Source organism: Pseudophryne corroboree, chromosome 3 (assembly GCF_028390025.1).
Source record: "Pseudophryne corroboree isolate aPseCor3 chromosome 3, aPseCor3.hap2, whole genome shotgun sequence".
Classification (NCBI taxonomy): domain Eukaryota; kingdom Metazoa; phylum Chordata; class Amphibia; order Anura; family Myobatrachidae; genus Pseudophryne; species Pseudophryne corroboree.
This window is the reverse complement of record NC_086446.1, coordinates 7,639,898-7,660,496: the sequence shown is the minus strand read 5'-3', so window position 1 is coordinate 7,660,496 and position 20,599 is coordinate 7,639,898. Positions and strand designations below refer to the sequence as shown.

General features: G+C 44.6%; 1 protein-coding gene across 1 annotated transcript in view; it reads left to right on the top strand.

Annotated features, from left to right (window-relative positions):
* The first annotated feature begins 19,084 nt into the window (after window positions 1-19,084).
* Window positions 19,085-20,599, top strand: part of LOC135054533 (zinc finger protein 585A-like) — a 70,352-nt gene continuing 68,837 nt past the window's right edge. The window contains exon 1 of the mRNA XM_063957676.1: window positions 19,085-19,159. The gene's annotated coding sequence lies outside the window, so the exon portion shown is untranslated. The remainder of the gene's footprint in view (window positions 19,160-20,599) is intronic.

Here is a 20,599-nt window from a genome sequence, read left to right as displayed (position 1 = left end):
GGTATTGCTCCTTCATATGAAAATTAGATGTTATTTTCCTGTTGAGGTGTTTTAAGTGAGTTTTGGTTTAGCATGTGTACAGTATACCTTCCAGCTGCCCCAATTTAGAAAGAACAGCATCTGGGCTGGGTTTGTATGGATCAAGAGTTGGACTTATTTGTCCTGGTTCTGTATGTATCAGTGTTAGGAGGTATACCCATGTATAGACCAAGCCAGTGGCTGCCAAATTTCTCGAATCACGATGACCTAGAATCTCAGCTTTTTTTCAAGGCCCCCCCAGCCTAGATGTTTCTTATTAAGATAATTAACAAACATTATTAAATTAAGTAAAATATTTTTATCTGCCATCCTTCAGTTCAGTTATGAGGTGGTCGACACGGTTGTACTTTTGTTTGTCCATGCATTTAATGATTGGAAGCTACCTGCACTGGTTTTGCCTAACATTGACCAGAAATAACTTGATTTGGGACTGCGCCACCAACTTCCGAGAGCCAGGAACTAGCACAGTGACTGTATGTATCAAACGCCCAGAGCGAGGAACTGAAACAGTAACTGTACGCACCAACTACCCTGAGCCAGGATATAGATATTGGTCCCAGTAGAAGCCTGTTGTGGGGATTCTTCCAATCTGGACACCCTAGGACAGGCTTTTCCAACCTCGGTCCTCAAGGCACACTAAGAGTGCAAATGTTAGTGATATCCAGGCTTCAGCACAGATAAATCAAAATAACTAATGTACTGATAAAGTCCCCTGTGCTCAACAATGGATATCACTATAACTTACTGATAGTGTGCCTTGGGGAGCGAGATTAGAAATGCCTCCCAAGGATCTACTTTCTTCTGCCAAAAATTTCAAGCAGGCAACACAACAGAGTCTATTTTCTTATGGTAGGCTCATCCCGGACACCTGGATGTCATCTGACTAGAAATGGCACTTCACACTGCAGGAAGGTACATACTGTAACATTATAGTTGGGGCTTGTCCATCTCTATACAGACATTGTTCTAGAAGTCTTAGAATCAATACTAACCCAGGTTCTAAGTTCTGTAGTGTTTCCCACACGTTGTGTTCTTAACCTATTTCCTTCATTAAACAATGACTATTTCTAATAAAATTCTGTCAAAAATATCTGCCAGATAAATGATTAATAGCTGATATTGTTCACTTTGGTCACCTTCCTTTAAAGTTGTTCCGTATTTGCAACACAATGGGAGGATTCGTTTAGGTGCAAGCAGCTCACAGGGGTGTGTGAGTTACCAGTGCAACCAGAAGTAAGTGCTGGCAATCACCCTCAAACTCGCTCCCCCCACAGCCTCTTCTAGTACCAGACACATTTTTGCTTGTAGCCCTATGGGGGCTGCACACAAAAATCTGCAAGTCTGGCAGTACCACAAGTGTGGCATGCCCCTGCACTTGCTCAAGCCTAATAGGATCAGCCTCACTGGGGGAATCCAAAGCCACACATAAAGCAAACAGAACTCCGGAAGCCTGCTTTGACCGGTACGCTCTAGCGACTATATGGCTGTATTCTGAATTCTACGCTACCATGTAAATGCAGTGCCCCCACTGTCATTACTATCATGGGCTCTCACACCTATGTACCAAGTGCAGGAGACCTGTCTGGATTTGGTATCCACAATATATATGCACAAATAGTGAGTAATTCTGGCTACACACCCACGACATGCCTACTATACAGTTTTCTTATGTGTGCTTGCATTGTTGCCACCTAGAAATGCCCATTTAGTGGACACAGAGAAACATTAGATGTGTCTGTCCCAGAAGTAGGCCCTTTGTGGTCTATCGGAAATATCCACTGGCTAAGAACACAGGATGTTATCTAGCAACTAACCTGACATACATCCCACTCAGGTTTTTCCAATGGTTTAGATTAGTTATCATGGTGCATATGTATATCCCCTAGATCAGTGGTTCTCAAACTTTTGGTATTACTGTAATATCCAGACTCTACTGATACGTGCAGGTATACTAGGAACGTGGTATAGCGAATACACAGGTAAGAGCAGGTGATTGGAGGCAAAGGACTTGAAGTGCAGGTGATCTGGAATGCACTTGGCAAACATTATAGATAGCAATATTGCTTATTATAAAGGTACCGGATTGTACTGGTAGGTGCAGATTATCAAGCCGGTAAATGAACAAAGTCCTAAATGGCAGATATATACAGTATATTAACAGAGTCCCGGATAGCTGATAGATGTGATAAATGAACAAGTTCCAGATGATTGGTAAACTGAACACTGGGGAAGCAGATTAGTGTCCCAGACAACTTACTAGATGAAGGCACAAGGGAAGCAGGTTGCAGGGGGACGGGACATAGAGCCAGAAGTAAAGCACAGGGAATACTTGCTGGAAACGTGGCCCAGAGTGCAGTCACTGAGGCAGAGTTGAATTGATGAGCTGGCACTGGTCACTGCACAGAGCACACACAAAACGCCAGTCCCCAGGTGTAATCACAATTCGGTAATCAGGGCTATAAGATCACAGACTAGCCAGGGTGGAGAATCCTAGACAGACCTCAGGCAGAATGACACCACAGACAGGGAAAAGAACGTGTATGAGTTGTGACAGTACCACCTCTCCAAGGAGCGGGTTCTAGATGCTCTAACAAATGTCTAAGTGAATGGATAACGGAGACATCAGGGTATCCTAATGCTGCCAAGGAAGCCCAACAGAGACCCTCAGATGCTCTCTATTTCCTCCTTGCAGCCTTCCCAGTAGTAACCGTAGACTGGAGCTGGAAGGAACCAATGCGTAGGCTGCTGGTTGCAATCTTTTTGCTGGCAATGGAGATCCCTGCAAGGGACAGTGTATGGTGGAAAGGTTCTAGAGACCTGACACTGGAGACCTGGAAGGACCCGGTGTGACAGTTCAGCACATGAATGTAGACTGCAACCTACCAGACACTCCAATCTGTTTCCTAGTTCAAAAACAATATGGAAACCAGCGCTGGCTGTAAAAATTCAAATAGTATGGACGGTTTGTTATAAATGAATAATAAACCATTTATTAATCAATACACATTCAAAAAAATATTAAAAAGGGGTATACACAATAAAAAAAACTTAGTAAAATAGCCAGTGCCATCAAATTGAAATACTAAATTCTCAGCGATCCACTATAAGGGCTCTTATAAATAAGTCCTCAATTGGCTGGGACCTCCTCCAAAAGATAGCATTCAGAATATAAGCAATGGATATTACCAGATATCGATTAGGATTGTCCCTTGATGTACTCTCAGCCTTAGGGATTATCCATTTGTGGCCAGAGGGGAATCCAAATTAAAAGTGCTTAGCTGTTGATCCAAATGGTGGAGCGAATGTCTAATAGATGCCAGAGATACAGTAGATGGCAGGAGTCCAAGATATCTGGTGTGGTATCGGTTCTCAATTGTGGCCTACCGGCTCTCAGTATCACGCTCTACGCGTTTCGCTGGTTACAGGACATCCAGCTTTATCAGGAGCATCATGTTTTCATGTTGTTTTACCCATAGTGTGTTTCTTTTGTTTAGTTTAGTGGAATTTAGCCAGAGCCCGGTGGTCAGACAGGTTCCCAGCAGACACCAGGGCGGGACAACGAATTCTTCCAGAAAAGTATACATAAGCAATCCCCAGCCACATTGTAAAAGGCTGACCCACCTGTCTGACATCAATAACATCACTCTCAGCCAGTGGTGGCTCTAGAGGTGGGGATGCAGCACAGTCCAAAATTCAAATAGGGGAGCCACACCAACTGCCACCAACTGTCATTCCAACTGACTCACTGGCAGTTGGTGCGGCTCCCCTATTTGAACTTTGGACTACGCTGCAGCCCCACCTCTGGAGCCATCACTGCTCCCAACCAATGGGCATGCTACACATATCCAAGACAAATGGGGGAGGAGGAGGGGAAAACAGTGATTCATTCTGTGTGTGAGATTGGAGGTGAGAGGTTCTAGAGAAATCTGGGGAAAACCTGTCTGGGAAGAACTTGAGCAGCCAATGGAGGGGGTAAAGCTGCTTTACCCAGGAATTGGACCCAGTAAATATCAGGAGACAGCAAGCAATATGATCTTAAGCAGCTGTACACAGTGCCATCAGTACTATACCCCTGGGTGAGCGTGGACATATTTACAGTAATTATCACTGATGGTTGGGACTCTGCAGGGGCATTTAAGGGGACTGGTAATTACCTGGCATGTTATTCAATGGGTTACAATATGTAATGATTATTTACATTACTGTATTACACTATTGTGTTTTCTGTGCAATAAAGTGTCTGCTTATATATTTATTTCCTCCCTACTCGTGTGTTGCTGAACCTACAGATCCGGGCATACTGAGCGAACAATGGTTCAAATAGCTGTATCCTCACATATGGCATGAGCAGTAAAAGCCCCATAATCCTCAATGTCCCCAGGCAAGATTGCTTGGATCTCTTCTGGAATCATATCTGGGTGCTGAGCAGTCACTGGGCACTCAAAAGACTGGACAGAAGATGGACCCATATGGTCTGGAACCTTGGATGGGCAGGAACCCCCGGATAGACCCAGCTGGATAGGAAACTTGAATGGACCTGGCTGGGCAGGAACCTCGAATGACACCGGATGGGCAGGAACTTCGGCACAGAATTCTGGTGCTTCACGGATCTTGAACAACGGAGGCATACAGCTGCTGGAAGACACAAAAAAAATTAGAGCAATTTGACAGGCATCCGGTGAGGTGGCATTTGAGACAGTAGATGAAACCTCTTTCCCAGAGGCAAGGGTAGAGCTCAGGTTCTCATGCCCAAAGACAAGGGCAGGTGGGTCCACATGCCCAAAGGCAAGGGAAGACTAGTCCTTATGCCCAAAGGCAAGGGCAGACCTTGGGTGGGTTGCCAGCAAAGCAGTGCTAAGAGGGAACTGGAAAACAGCAGCTGGTCACAGGGATGGTTTCCCCTTAGAAGCTGGCAGGCAGGAGACCCTGGCTGAGGCTGACAGACAAGTGTCCTTTCCTGGGGTAGCAACGCTTAAAGCCTGTTTCTGGGGTAGGAAACTTGTACCCTCTCCTGGATTCTTGAAGCCACCTCCTTTGGCAGGACACTTGAAGCCTCCTCCTGGGGTAGGATAATTGGAAGCCATTCCTTGGGCAGGTTACTAAGAGCCCCCTACTGTGGCAGGATACTTGAATTCCCTTTCTGGTGCAGGACTCTTGGAGCCAGCTCCTGGGGCAGGACACTTGGAGCCCCCTCTTAGGCTGAAGCACTGAAGACCCTCGTTTAAGCTGAGGCACCGGAGACCTCACATGGAGCTATGGCACTCGTGACACCTTAACACCATTCATGAAAACATTCAACTTTCATTTAAAATCGAGGATAAGTCTATTAACCTTTTAGACTTTACAATATACAATAAAGATCGAAAAATTCATACAAAAAATTATTCTAAACCCACTATTTTAGGATGCTTTTATTGGTCCTATGCATTGGAACCATGATAGTTGGATCAATTATATTTCTGGGGAGCAACATAAAAGATTAACAATAATTTGTAGGGACTATATCCTAAGAATTGGATTTGAACAAAGAAGAAGAAGAAAGATAAATCTAAACTACTGTAAATAGTGGTGTTCATTACGAGTTCATTGCGAGATACACATGGACCCTTACTTTATGTATGATCTATTATTAATACTCTCCTTCTTGCCATGAATTGGAAGAACAGAGGAACCATATACATCACATAGAAATTATGGACCAAGAGACTGATTAGCAATAATCTGTCATTACTGTTCATGGGTGGTCATTCAGAGTTGTTCGCTCGCTAGCAGTTTTTAGCAGCCGTGCAAACGCTATGCCGCCTCCCACTGGGAGTGTGTTTTAGCTTAGCAGAAGTGCGAACGAAAGGATCGCAGAGCGGCGGCAACTTTTTTTGTGCAGTTTTAGAGCAGCTCAAAACCTACTCAGCGCTTGTGATTACTTCAGACTGTTCAGTTCCTGTTTTGACGTCACAAACACGCCTTGCGTTCGCTTAGCCACGCCTGTTTTTTGTCCTGGTACGCCTGCATTTTTTCGAACACTTCCTGAAAATGGTCAGTTGACACCCAGAAACGCCCACTTCATGTCAATCACTGTGCGGCCAGCAGTGCGACTGAAAAGCTTCGCTAGACCTTACTACTTCGTCCGTTGTAATAGTACTTTGCGTGTGCGCATTGAGCCGCATGCGCAGAAGTGCTGTTTTTTTTGCCTCATCGCTGCACAGCGAACGAATGCAGCTAGCAATCAACTCGGAATGACCACCATGGTCCATATAACATTGTACATTATAAGGTTGAGTGTAATGTATGAATCTGGGACAAAAAATTAGAATTGATATAGCCATTTTTGAAGTGCAAATGTCCTTGACTATAAGCAATATCAGATATGAGAGATATGTGTGGAGACATTTTGATAATGAATACTTACCATGTGGCCGGGATCCTGAGAACCTGTAAAAGAGAAAAAGATACATCATACCTGATTGATGGGGAGGATGGTCGAATTATGATTAATGGACCATTACTAGATTATAGAATATAATAATGGCCTGGCTATTCTATATCCCACTATATATGGTAAACAAGACATACAGACTGTTAACAATATGAAAGAAAAGGGACTCTTATTGGAATTTTGAAATATCACCCTGGCAAATATACATATGCAAAACCCCTCTTAAATAAATTTTCAATATTGGCTTACATGTATCTAGAAGGTGAAACACAAAATAAGCTGTAAATATTATAATATATATGGAGATGGAAACACGTGTTTAGTGATCAGTAGACTTATATATAAGGAATTACAATTAGTCGAATAGATAACAATCACATACAAACAATTAGGGATCACTCTACACAAACCTATGATAACACCACAACACTTTAAACATTTACTCATATCACAAATTCCATTATTTATACTATATCAGTCACAATCATTCACTGTAAACAGAAAAGTGTACAGATGGCGCTTCAATTCAAAGGTGCTGCAGTCCACCAGCCGGGATGGTCACCAATTTCCCACAAAAGTTCCATTTCAGTTCTACAGTTTTGCTGAGGTGCACTCCCTGGGTCACTACGGGTAATGTTCTTTATCCGAAAAAAAGAAGGGTTTACTTCTACAAACGACTTATTCAGCAGTGCTTCCTCATTCCAAATTTTAACTGATATCCTCAAAAAAGAAAGAGAAAACTGTATATATTGAAGTACCGTAGGGCTCCAATTGGTTCACAAAAAGAAGTGGATCATATATCTGGTATGGTGTAGAGCACAACACTAGAATCCACCTTAATATAGCAGACCTACGTACCAGAAATAGTGGGGTGTCAATACTGCCCACCCAAATGCGCGTGTTCTCTCTGGCTTCTGCAGGTACCTCCAATCAGGTGACTGATTGGAGGTACCTGCAGAAGCCAGAGGGAACACGCTGATTGTTGCTACATACCCCGGGGAGCAATATTGCAAGCGTTTTTGGGTGGGCCACTGTGACACCCTACAAACTCTGGTACGTGGGTCCACTAATCTGTGGTGGATTTCAGTTTTTATATTCATGTGAATTTGCACTTTGTTTTATGTTGCACTTAAAAAATAAATCAATTTTGCACTTTACAACAAGCAGTACTTCACTATATATTGCTATTTTCTCCTATTTCCGGACACACTGCATCCGAACGGAGAGGTGAAGGATTGGGAGAAAAAAATTACTATTGAAGCCTGCAGGAACAAAGGGAGTGATATTACAAGCGCATTGGAGTGGGCAGTATTGACACCCCACTATTTATGCTACGTACGTCTGCTATATTAAGGTGGATTCTAGTGTTGTGCTCTACACCATACCAGATATATGATCCACTTCTTTTTGTGAACCCATTGGAGCCCTATGGTACTTCACTATATACAGTTTTCTCTTTCTTTTTTGGGGATATCGTTTAAATTTTGGAATTAGGAAGCATTGCTGAATAAGTCGTTTGTAGAAGTAAACCCTTCTTTTTTTTGGATAAAGAACATTACCCGTAGTGACCCAAGGAGCGCACCTCAGCAAAACTGTAGAATTATTCACTGTATTTATATTTATTACACGGACACATTGTTGTTTCACTATGTTTATTCTGTTTTTTTCACACACGATTTTGATTTCTTGATGTGTTTTTCATATAATGCTGTGGTTATTTTCAACAATAAATGTTAATATATACTAATAAAATATATATATGTTCTATAATTAAGGGATATAAATCCTTAGTTGCATTTGTATATTATGCCTGTCAGAAAGAAATTAGGTCATTAATTAGATCGAGTGTAAGAGAACCAATCACATCTTCCCTATTGGTTCGGCTAGATCATGTGACCAGAAAACGGAATCCATACCAGGAGACAGAAATGTAACATTTTATCTATCACTAGCAAATGGTGCTCAGGCTCCAGGATTGGCCCAGACAGACCACATGATCGGACACATTCCAAGTAAACTTTTATTAAAGGGAGCCTTGCCGTGATTGGATGAGAAAATCACGTGATCAGGAATCCGTCCCGGGATTGGCATGGCGATATTGTTAAATCTTGGTCACTGGAGACATTCTGGTTTGCCCTGAAAAAACTATCTGTGAAACGCGCGTCGGTGGTTCACACTGTACCAATGTGGTTAATAACTTGTGCATGCTGATTATGTGCGTTACTGTCTAAATGTGACTCTGATTGGAATGTACTCCAGATGTAGAGTGATACGTATAGGGGTCAGATTATATGTATCCGAGGCAGAATTAACTACTTAGCTACACAGGCAATCAAACAGCGTAATAGCAGCAGTATAATATTATACAGAGATATAGTGCTTGATGTATCTTTGTACACTTCTATATAAGTGTTTGTGATGCATTGAAAGTAACGTATTAAATAATAAATTACTACTACAGTGTATAAAGCAATTGCTCCCTTTCACTGAATAGGAGAACGTCACTGGTAATATTCAGTATTTAGCTGCATGCAGCCGTTTGTGAAGCACTGAAAGTAATATAGCAAATAATAAACTTCTGCTACAGTATACAAAGCAATTGTTCCCTCATTGAAGAGGAGAACGTCACTGATAATATTTAACATTTAGCCACATGCAGCTGCCTGTGATGTATTGAAAGTAATAAAGTAAATAATAATCTACTGCTACAGTATATAAAGCAACCGTCCCCTTTCACTGAATAGGAGAACATTACTGATACCATCCAGCATTTAGCTAGATGCAGCCGTTTAGGATACATTGTGAGCAGTTTTAAAACAACTTGAGGAGGGTGGCAGAATACTGCAACTCATTAACATTTCAGTTAATTTGCTAACCCTCAGACTCTACACGGTGTACACACATTTGTCATATTTCAGCTACTACAACAGTGATGTACAGCAAAAACATTCACCAGGTTATCACTAACAGTTTAATAAATTCTGCTGACAGCGCTGACAATGAGGATTGAGAGCGTTTGCCAGTAACAAAATCAATATAAATTTGCTAGATGCGTAAGGTGATACTCACTTGAGGGTGAGTTAGTGAGATCATCCTATCTGCTGTAATACACTAGAGCAGTATATACTGCCAGCAGCAGACTCTTGGAATTATTTCACTATTTATGAACTTTTCTTGACACACTATGTGGCTGTGTGTGAAAGGGGAACACAAGCCAGCAGCTGGAAAACCACCACAATATCAATGAAATTGGAATGCTCAATACACATTTGGAATTTTTCTAGAATTATTATACCCTAGATTACATTTGAGAGTTTGGTTTGAATTAAACTGATACAATAAGAGAATAACTGCAAGACAAACATCAATTAAGTCTTTATTGACAGTAATAAACAAATTGACAGTACACACCGTGTCATTAGAGGTCATACTACCCAATAATCAATTACAAGAACGGTGCCCGACACATTGAGTACAGTGTGTGTTTTTAACAATATATGTCACACTTTGTCTTGTCATTTGGTGTTGGTTTTAATATTTCACAGTTATAGGCCTTTTAATAATACTAGATTAAAAGTTATATTTTATGTAACCATTGATTGTTTTTGTGGGCCACCTTAGACCAATTCTTTCCCTTCTTTTGTGAACAAGACTTAATTAGCACCTCAGTCAGTTTGATTTAACCATGTGTGCTGAGCCATGGATATACCTAAAACCTGGACTGTTGGGGTGCCTTGAGGACCGCGTTTGATAACCTCTGTTCTTTGCTTTTTTAAATTAGAGCCTACTTGCCTGTTGCAAGATACATTTGTGCGCTTCCCAAACTTACGCCTTTGAGAAATCAGAGAGATCATTGCATTCAATGCGAATCGTGCATTTTACCACCACCCCCCTCCTACCAGGGGAGAACCGTGAATCACGGAATTTTGCAGAAATGGGGGTGGGGCACGGAGTGCCCAGCAGAGTCTCCTCCCCAGGCCTCTGGAAGTAGGCAGGTATGCAACAAATATACCTACCAGCCCAATCTGAGAAAGCAGCGACCATTCTAGTGATGCCTACAAAATGCGCACGACTCTAGTGATGGATACACAATGCAGGAATAAATAAGATTTTACTCACCGGTAAATCTATTTCTCGTAGTCCGTAGTGGATGCTGGGACTCCGTAAGGACCATGGGGAATAGCGGTTCCGCAGGAGACTGGGCACAAACTAAAAAAAGCTTTAGGACTAACTGGTGTGCACTGGCTCCTCCCACTATGACACTCCTCCAGACCTCAGTTAGGATACTGTGCCCGGAAGAGCTGACACAATTTAGGAAGGATTTTGAATCCCGGGTAAGACTCATACCAGCCACACCAATCACACCGTACAACTCGTGATACTATACCCAGTTAACAGTATGAAACCAACGAAGCCTCTCAAACAGATGGCTTCTCAACAATAACCCGTTAGTTTAACAATAACTAAATACAAGTATTGCAGACAATCCGCACTTGGGATGGGTGCCCAGCATCCACTACGGACTACGAGAAATAGATTTACCGGTGAGTAAAATCTTATTTTCTCTGACGTCCTAAGTGGATGCTGGGACTCCGTAAGGACCATGGGGATTATACCAAAGCTCCCAAACGGGCGGGAGAGTGCGGATGACTCTGCAGCACCGAATGAGCGAACTCTGGGTCCTCAGCCAGGGTGTCAAACTTGTAGAATCTTGCAAACGTATTTGACCCCGACCAAGTAGCTGCTCGGCAAAGTTGCAAAGCCGAGACCCCTCGGGCAGCCGCCCAAGAAGAGCCCACCTTCCTCGTGGAATGGGCTTTTACAGATTTAGGATGCGGCAGTCCAGCCGCAGAATGCGCAAGCTGAACTGTGTTACATATCCAGCGAGCAATAGTCTGCTTCGAAGCAGGAGCACCCAGCTTGTTGGGTGCATACAGGATGAATAACGAGTCAGTTTTCCTGACTCCAGCGTCCTGGAAACATATATTTTCAAGGCCCTGACTACGTCCAGTAACTTGGAGCCCTCCAAGTCCCTAGTAGCCGCAGGCACCACAATAGGTTGGTTCACGTGAAACGCAGATACCACCTTAGGGAGAAACTGGGGACGAGTCCTCAATTCTGCCCTATCCATATGGAAAATCAGATAAGGGCTTTTACACGACAAAGCCGCCAATTCTGAAACACACCTGGCCGAAGCCAAGGCCAACAGCATGACCACTTTCCACGTGAGATATTTCAAATCCACGGTCTTAAGTGGCTCGAACCAATGTGACTTCAGAAAACTCAACACCACGTTGAGATCCTAAGGTGCCACAAGGGGCACAAAAGGGGGCTGAATATGCAGCACTCTCTTAACAAAAGTCTGAACTTCAGGCAGTGAAGCCAGTTCTTTCTGGAAGAAAATCGACAGAGCCGAAATATGGACCTTAATGGAACCCAATTTTAGGCCCATAGTCACCCCTGACTGTAAGAAGTACAGGAATCGACCCAGGTGAAATTCCTCCGTTGGGGCCTTCCTGGCCTCACACCAAGCCACATATTTTCGCCATATGTGGTGATAATGTTTTACTGTAACATCCTTCCTAGCATTAATCAGCGTAGGAATGACTTCCTCCGGAATGCCCTTTTTCTTTAGGATCCGCTGTTCAACCGCCATGCCGTCAAACGCAGCCGCGGTAAGTCTTGTAACAGACAGGGCCCCTGCTGCAGCAGGTCCTGTCTGAGCGGCAGAGGCCAAGGGTCCTCTGATATCATCTCTTGCAGTTCTGGGTACCAAGCTCTTCTTGGCCAATCCGGAACCACGAGTATAGTTCTTACTCCTCTCCTTCGTATTATTCTCAGTACCTTTGGTATGAGAGGAAGAGGAGGGAACACATAAACCGACTGGTACACCCACGGTGTCACTAGAGCGTCCACAGCTATCGCCTGAGGGTCCCTTGACCTCGCGCAATATCTTTTTAGCTTTTTGTTGAGGCGGGACGCCATCATGTCCACCTGTGGCCTTTCCCAACGATTTACAATCATTTGGAAGACTTCTGGATGAAGTCCCCACTCTCCCGGGTGGAGGTCGTGCCTGCTGAGGAAGTCTGCTTCCCAGTTGTCCACTCCCGGAATGAACACTGCTGACAGTGCTAACACGTAATTTTCCGCCCAACGGAGAATCCTTGTGGCTTCTGCCATCGCCATCCTGCTTCTCGTGCCGCCCTGTCGGTTTACATGGGCGACCGCCGTGATGTTGTCTGACTGAATCAGTACTGGCTGGTCCTGAAGCAGGGGTCTTGCTTGACTTAGGGCATTGTAGATGGCCCTTAGTTCCAGGATATTTATGTGTAGGGAAGTCTCCTGACTTGACCACAGCCCTTGGAAGTTTCTTCCCTGTGTGACTGCCCCCCAGCCTCGAAGGCTGGCATCCGTGGTCACCATGACCAGTCCTGTATGCCGAATCTGCGGCCCTCTAGAAGATGAGCACTCTGCAGCCACCACAGCAGAGACACCCTGGTCCTTGGAGACAGGGTTATCAACCGATGCATCTGAAGATGCAATCCGGACCACTTGTCCAACAGGTCCCACTGAAAGGTTCTTGCATGGAACCTGCCGAATGGAATTGCTTCGTAGAAAGCTACCATCTTTCCCAGGACTCGCGTGCAGTGATGCACCGACACCTGTCTTGGTTTCAGGAGGCCTCTGACTAGAGATGACAGCTCCTTGGCTTTCTCCTCCGGGAGAAACACTTTTTTCTGGTCTGTGTCCAGAACCATCCCCAGGAACAGTAGACGTGTCGTAGGTACCAGCTGTGACTTTGGAATATTGAGAATCCAACCGTGCTGTTGTAGCACTTCCTGAGATAGAGCTACCCCGATCAACAACTGCTCCCTGGACCTCGCCCTTATCAGGAGATCGCCCAAGTACGGGATAATTAAAACTCCCTTTTTTTCGAAGGAGTATCATCATTTCGGCCATTACCTTGGTAAATACCCTCGGTGCCGTGGACAGACCGAACGGCAACGTGTGGAATTGAGGTACTCCTGGTGAGGATGGTAAATGGGGACATGCAGGTAAGCATCCTTGATGTCCAGTGATACCATGTAATCCCCCTCTTCCAGGCTTGCAATAACCGCCCTGAGGGATTCCATCTTGAACTTGAATCTTTTTATATATGTGTTCAAGAATTTCAAATTTAAAATGGGTCTCACCAAACCGTACGGTTTCGGTACCACAAACATTGTGGAATAGTAACCCCGTCCTTGTTGAAGGAGGGGCACCTTGACAATCACCTGCTGGGAATACAGCTTGTGTATTGCCTCTAACACTGCCTCCCTGCCTGAGGGAGTTGTTGGCAAGGCAGATTTTAAGAAACGGCGGGAGGGAGACGTCTCGAATTCCAGCTTGTACCCCTGAGATACTACTTGAAAGATCCAGGGATCCACCTGTGAGCGAGCCCACTGATCGCTGAAGTTTCTGAGACGGGCCCCCACCGTACCTGACTCCGCCTGTGGAGCCCCAGCGTCATGCGGCGGACTTGGCGGAAGCGGGGGAGGACTTTTGCTCTTGGGAACTGGCTGTATGTTGCAGCTTTTTCCCCCTACCTCTGCCTTTGGGTAGAAAGGAGGCGCCTTTAACCCGCTTGCCCTTATGGGGTCGAAAGGACTGTACCTGATAATACGGTGCTTTCTTTGGCTGTGAGGGAACCTGGGGTAAAAATGCTAATTTCCCAGCTGTCGCTGTGGAAACTAGGTCAGAGAGACCATCCCCGAACAACTCCTCACCCTTATAAGGCAAAACTTCCATGTGCCTTTTTGAATCTGCATCACCTGTCCACTGCCGGGTCCATAAACCCCTCCTGGCAGAAATGGACATTGCACTAATTTTAGATGCCAGCCGGCAAATATCCCTCTGTGCATCTCTCATGTATAAGACTGCGTCTTTTATATGCCCTATGGTTAGCAATATAGTGTCCCTGTCTAGGGTGTCAATATTTTCTGACAGGGAATCTGACCACGCAGCTGCAGCACTGCACATCCATGCTGAAGCAATAGCTGGGTGTGTATATACAGACTTCAGGATCGCCTACTGCTTTCTATCAGCAGGCTCCTTTAGGGCGGCCGTATCCGGAGACGGTAGTGCCACTTTTTTTGACAAGCGTGTGAGCGCTTTATCCACCCTAGGGGGTGTTTCCCAACGTGACCTATCCTCTGGCAGGAAAGGGTACATCATTAGTAACCTTTTAGAAATTACCAATTTTTTATCAGGCGAAGACCACGCTTCTTCACACACTTCGTTTAATTCCTCAGATGAGGGAAAAACTACTGGTAGTTTTTTCTCCCCAAACATAATACCCTTTTTTGTGGTACCCGGGGTAATATCAGTAATGTGCAACACATTTTTCATTGCCTCAATCATGTAACGTGTGGCCCTATTGGAAGTTACATTTGTCTAATCGTCATCGACACTGGAGTCAGTATCCGTGTCGACATCTGTGTCTGCCATCTGAGGTAGCGGGCGTTTTAGAGCCCCTGATGGCTTTTGAGATGGCTGGGCAGGCACAGGCTGAGAAGCCGGCTGTCCCATATCGTCAAACCTTTTATGTAAGGAGTTGACACTTCCACGTAATTCCTTCCATAAGTCCATCACATTAACAGGCATCTGCTCCGCCTCCACATAAGCCTCCTCATCATACATGTCGACACAGCCGTACCGACACACCGCACACACACAGGGAATGCTCTGACAGAGGATAGGACCCCACAAAGCCCTTTGGGGAGACAGAGAGAGAGTATACCAGCACACACCAGAGCGCTATATAACACAGGGATCCGACTATAAATGAGTGTTTTTCCCTTATAACTGCTTATATAATATATACTGCGCCTAAATTAAGTGCCCCCCCTCTCTTTTTTACCATTTTGTATGCAGGACTGCAGGGGAGAGCCAGGGAGCGATCCTTCCAGCGGAGCTGTGAGGGAAAAATGGCGCCAGTGTGCTGAGGGAGATAGCCCCGCCCCTTTTTCGGCTGACTTTCTCCCGTTTTTTCTGGAAATCTGGCAGGGGTTAATTTACACCTATATAGCCTTTTGGACTATATATGGTGTATATTTGCCAGCCAAGGTGTCTTATTGCTGCTCAGGGCGCCCCCCCCCCCCCAGCGCCCTGCACCCATCAGTGACCGGAGTGTGAGGTGTGCATGAGGAGCAATGGCGCACAGCTGCAGTGCTGTGCGCTACCTTGTTGAAGACTGAAAGTCTTCTGCCGCCGATTTTCTGGACCACTTCTTGCTTCTGGCTGTGTAAGGGCTCCGGGACCGGACGATCGAGGTCGGGCCCTGTGTTCGATCCCTCTAGAGCTAATGGTGTCCAGTAGCCTAAGAAGCCCAAGCTAGCTGCAAGCAGGTAGGTTCGCTTCTTCTTCCCTTAGTCCCTCGTAGCAGTGAGTCTGTTGCCAGCAGATCTCACTGAAAATAAAAAACCTAATTCTAACTTTCTTTCTAGCAGGCTCAGGAAAGCCTCCTAGTGTGCATCCAGCTCAGCCGGCACAAAAATCTAACTGAGGTCTGGAGGAGGGTCATAGTGGGAGGAGCCAGTGCACACCAGTTAGTCCTAAAGCTTTCTTTAGTTTGTACCCAGTCTCCTGTGGATCCGCTATTCCCCATGGTCCTTACGGAGTCCCAGCATCCACTTAGGACGTCATAGAAATTGTTTTAACTAATATACAATGCAGGGACCATCCTAGTGCTTCATATACAATCCATGTACCATCCAAGTAACCAATATACAATACAGGGACCATAGTAGTGACCCACAAAGACAATCCAGGGTCCGTCCTAGTGATCCATATACAATCCAGGGACCATCCAAGTAACCAATATACAATACAGGGACCATAATAGTGACCCCCAAAGACAATCCAGGGCCCATCCTAGTGATCCATATACAATCCAGGGACCATCCTAGTAACCAATATACAATACAGGTACCATCCTAGTGACCCATATACAATCCAGGGACCATCCAAGTAACCAATATACAATACAGGGACCATCTTAGTGACCCATATATAATCCAGGGACCATCCAAGTAACCAATATACAATCCAGGGACCATCCTAGTGACCCATGTATAATACAGGGACCATCCGAGTAACCAATATACAATACAGAGACCATCCTAGTAACCCATATACAATACAGAGACCATCCTAGTGACCCATATACAATCCAGGGACCATCCAAGTAACCAATATACAATACAGGGACCATCCTAGTGACCCATATACAATCCAGGGACCATCCAAGTAACCAATATACAATCCAGGGACCATCCTAGTGACCCATGTATAATACAGGGACCATTCGAGTAACCAATATACAATACAGAGACCATCCTAGTAACCCATATACAATACAGGGACCATCCTAGTGACCCATGTACAAATCAGGAACCATCCTTGTGACCCATGTACAATACAGGTACCATCCTAATGACCCATATACAATACAGAGACCATCCTAGTGACTCATATACAAGGACCATCCTAGTAACCCATATATAATACAGGGACCATCCTAGTGACCCAAAGACAATCCAGGGTCCATCCTAGTGACCCATATACAATCCAGGGGCCATCCTAGTAACTCATATACAATACAGAGACCATCCTAGTGACCAATGTACAATACAGGTACCATCCTAATGACCCAAATACAATACATGGACCATCCTAGTGACCCATAAAAAAATACAGGGAGCCATATACAATACATGGACCATCCTACTGACCCTTATACAATATTTTATCAGGGACCCATTTATAATTTATAATTTTTAATATATAATTTATAATTTTATCAGGGACCCATTTACAATACAGGGACCATCCAATATACAATACAGGGACTCATATACAATACAGGCACCATTCTAGTGACCCATATTCAATACAGTGACCATCCTAGTGACCCATATACAATACAGGGACCATCCTATTGACCCATATACAATACCAGGGACCATCCTAGTTATCCATATCCAATACAGGGACCATCCTAGTGACCTATACATACCCTCCGACTGTACCTTTTTAGCAGGTACAGTACCTTTTTTTTTTTGGTCTGTACCGATTTTTGGCTCTCTAGACTTCCATTGAAAGTATAGGAAAAGGGGCGTGACAACTCCCCATTTACCTGTGGCCACGCCCCCTTTTTCAATTTGTACCAATTTTTGTGTGTAAAATGTTGGAGGGTATGCCTATTTACAATATCAGGGACCATCCTAGTGACCCATATACAATACAGAGACCATCCTAGTGACCCATATACAATACAGGGACCATCCTAGTGACCCATATACAATACCAGGAACCATCTTAGTAACCCATATACAATACAGCTACAATTCTAGTGACCCTTGGGGGTCATTCCGAGTTGATCACTCGCGAGCTAGTTTTAGCAGCCGTGCAAACGCTATGCCGCCGCCCACTGGGGAGTGTATTTTAGCTTAGCAGAAGTGCGAACACTTGTGCAGCCGAGCTCTGCAAAAACAGTTTGTGCAGTAGCTCTGAACCTACTCAGCGCTTGTGATCACTTCAGCCTATTCCTGTCCCAGCGAGCGCCCAGCCACGCCTGCGTTTTTTCAGACATGCCTGCGTTTTTGCAAACACTCCCTGAAACTGGTCAATTGACACCCAGTAACGCCCCATTCCTGTCAATCTTCTTGTGGCCGTAGAAGGAAAACTTCGCTAGAACCTGAGCACAACCACAAAGAGCTTTGTACCCGTACGTTGCCCGTGCGCATTGCGGGGCATACGCATGCGCAGACATGCAGCTTTTTCACCTGACCGCTGCGCTGCGAAAATCGGCAGCGAGCGATCAACTCGGAATGACCCCCCATATACAATACCTGGGGCAATCCCAGTGACCCATATACAATGCAGGGAACATAACAGTGACCCATATACAGAGGTTTTTTTTTTTGTTGTTGCTTTTAATCTTATAGTCCCTCCCTGTGGGATTTATGATTATAGCGCAGTATTTAGTCTATGATAGGCGTACTATACACAGTAGTTACCTGCGGCCACTGCCTATCTCCAGCTCCGGGAAAACTGTTCCATATTTCATTTAAAAGTGGGAATATTTGTATCACATCAGATGTCAGGACTACATGTATTATACCTATACACTGGCAACTTGTCATTTACTGTTGATTAAATATGTTAATTTAATTCTGCAGCGTCCCCAGCGCCAGTGTTACATTAATGTTGGTTATAGTTACTCTGATATAAAACTGGCCCACTACTAGGGATTAATGTGACCAAAATCCACCCTACTTCCGGTATCTGCGTTCCATCACCTAACAGCCAGTGCGTTCCAGACTACTTCCGGAATCTGCGTTCCATCACCTTACAGTCAGTACGTTCCACCCTACTTCCGGTAAATGTGTTTAATCGCCTTACAGCCTGTGCGTTCCACCCTACTTCCGGTATCTGCGGTCCATCACCTTACAACCTGTGCGTTCCACCCTACTTCCGGTATCTGCGTTCCATCACCTTACAGCCTCTAAGTTCCACCCTACTTCCGGTATCTGAGTTCAAGCGATTCCTACCCACCCTCCCGTCAGTGCGTTTCACCCACAGGAAAAACTTTAATATCCGGTGCTACAACTTCCGAGTGTAGAGAGTCCAGTCTTGCACCAAGAGGTACTGTACTGTACAGGAGGAGCAGCCTGTGGTGTCCTGTTATTATTATTATTATCCAGGAGGAACAGCCTGTGGTGTCCTGTTATTATTAATTATTATCCAGGGAGAGCAGCCTGTGGTGTCCTGTTATTATTATACAGGAGGAGCAGCCTCTGGTGTTCTGTAATTATTATACAGGAGGAGCAGCCTGTGGTGTCCTGATGGTATTATTATTATTATTACCCAGAGGGAGCAGCCTGTGGTGTCCTGTTATTATTATACAGGAGGAGCAGCCTCTGGTGTTCTGTAATTATTATACCGGAGGAGCAGCCTGTGGTGTCCTGTTGTTGTTGTTATTATTATTACCCAGAGGGAGCAGCCTGTGGTGTCCTGTTATTATAATCCAGGGGGAGCAGCCTGTGGTGTCCTGTTATTATTATACAGGAGGAGCAGCCTCTGGTGTTCTGTAATTATTATACAGGAGGAGCAGCCTGTGGTGTCCTGTTGTTGTTGTTATTATTATTACCCAGAGGGAGCAGCCTGTGGTGTCCTGTTATTATTATACAGGAGGAGCAGCCTCTGGTGTCCTGTTATTATTATACAGGAGGAGCAGCCTCTGGTGTCCTGTTGTTGTTGTTATTATTATAATTATTATACCGGGGGAGCAGCCTGTGGTGTTCAATTATTATTATTGTTAAACAGGAGGAGCAGCCTGTATTATCCTGATATTATTAAACAGGAGGAGCGTCCTGTGGTGTTCAGTTGTTGTTGTTATTAATATTATTATACAGGAGGAGCAGCCTGTGGTGTCCTGTTATTATACAGGAGGAGCAGCTTGTGGTATCCCATTATTATTATACAGGAAGAGCAGCCTGTGGTGTCCTGTTATTGTACAGGAGGAGCAGCCTGTGGTGTCCTGTTGTTATTATTATACAGGAGGAGCAGCATGTGGTGCCCTGTTATTATTATACAGGAGGAGCAGCCCGTGGTGTCCTGTTGTTGTTGTTGTTGTTGTTGTTGTTGTTATTATTATTATTGTACAGAGGGAGCAGCCTGTGGTGTGTTGTTGTTTACTATTATTATTATTATTATTATTATTATTATTAATATACAGGAGGAGCAGCTCGTGGTGTCCTGTTCTACAGGAAGAGCAGCCTGTGGTGTCCTGTTGTTGTTGTTGTTGTTATTATTGTTATTATTATACAGGGGGAGCTGGCTGTGGTGTCCTGTTGTTATTGTACAGGGGGAGTAGCCTGTGGTGTCCTGTTATTATTATACTGGAGGAGCAGCCTGTGGTGTGTTGTTGATGATGATGATGATTATTATTATTATACAGGGGGAGCTGCCTGTGGTGTCCTTTTATTGTTATTATTATTATACTGGAGGAGCAGCCTGTGGTGTCATGTTGTTGTTGTTATTATTATTATTATTATTATTATTATACAGAGGGAGCAGCCTGTG